Genomic DNA, 1,131 nt, shown 5'->3' with positions numbered 1-1,131 from the left:
GCCACTTAAAATCTTTTATGATTTAGTTCTCTCATGATTATAACTACAGAACTAACCCTATGAAAAAGTGTAAGATAATAATCAGTCACCTTGACTGATGAAGTTAATACGCATGCGCAGGCAAACGCTCAAGTGCGTCACACAAGATCCACCTACTCTTGCATAATTGACACCCTCTCATTAGCATGTTGCGCAGAGGAATAAAAATGTGGAACTACATTCCGAAATAAATGAGTGATCAAAGGAAAATAGTTAGGATGAGTTTAGAATTTTCTTAAACATTTTCCATTTGCCCACCAATTTATTTTATTTATTTGCCTACTTTCATCACATGTTTAATTATTTATTTATGTATTTAAACAAGAATACGTGTATTTATCATAGACTGGATAAAAACATGGACGTAGTGTCCATGACGTCCAATGGCGTTTTTGAAGCTAAAAGTGGGCAGAGCCGGCTGTCGCCATCTTGGCAGCGCGTCACGCGTGTCGCTCCCGGATAATCGAAAATGGACAAAAAGGCTGGCAAAATTGTATATACATAAACAAAAATGCTTAAATTCATCCCCAATATTTAAGGTATTTTTTGTGGAATTTGATTGTTTTATATCTTCTCTGAAATTGTTAAAAAACAAAAAGTCGTTAACATGTTTAAAATATTATGACATTATTTTCAGTTTCCGTTACTAATTAATGTCACACTTTGTATAGCACTGACTGTCTTATGCTATGCTCTGTTTGTTATTTGTTCTATTTTCATTAATAAAAAAATGGACAAAAATGTAGCTGGTTGCTGAAGCCACGCCTACCTAGCTCGACGGTAGTGACAGCAGCAGCAATCCACCTGTCACTCAAGTGGCCACGCCCTTTAATTATGCAGAACTTTAAAAAGATGACTTATAAAAAAAATTCACCCCCCTCACAGTTGTTATGAAGGGCAAAATTAGCTATAGACCAAAATAATTTTTTGAACCAGGCTGTAAACATGTTTTTTTAATCAGCTTGTAACACTCCAAAGAGAAAGGGAAACTTGAAATCGCATCATATGACCCCTTTAACATGGGGAGTCTATGGGATTGACTCCCTTTTGCAGCCAGCCTCTAGCGGCAAGTTGATGAATTACAGTTTAAGT

The sequence above is a fragment of the Sinocyclocheilus grahami genome, unplaced genomic scaffold, assembly GCF_001515645.1.
Source record: "Sinocyclocheilus grahami isolate Dianchi unplaced genomic scaffold, SAMN03320097.WGS_v1.1 scaffold2188.1, whole genome shotgun sequence".
Classification (NCBI taxonomy): domain Eukaryota; kingdom Metazoa; phylum Chordata; class Actinopteri; order Cypriniformes; family Cyprinidae; genus Sinocyclocheilus; species Sinocyclocheilus grahami.
Note: the sequence above shows the minus strand (reverse complement) of the source record.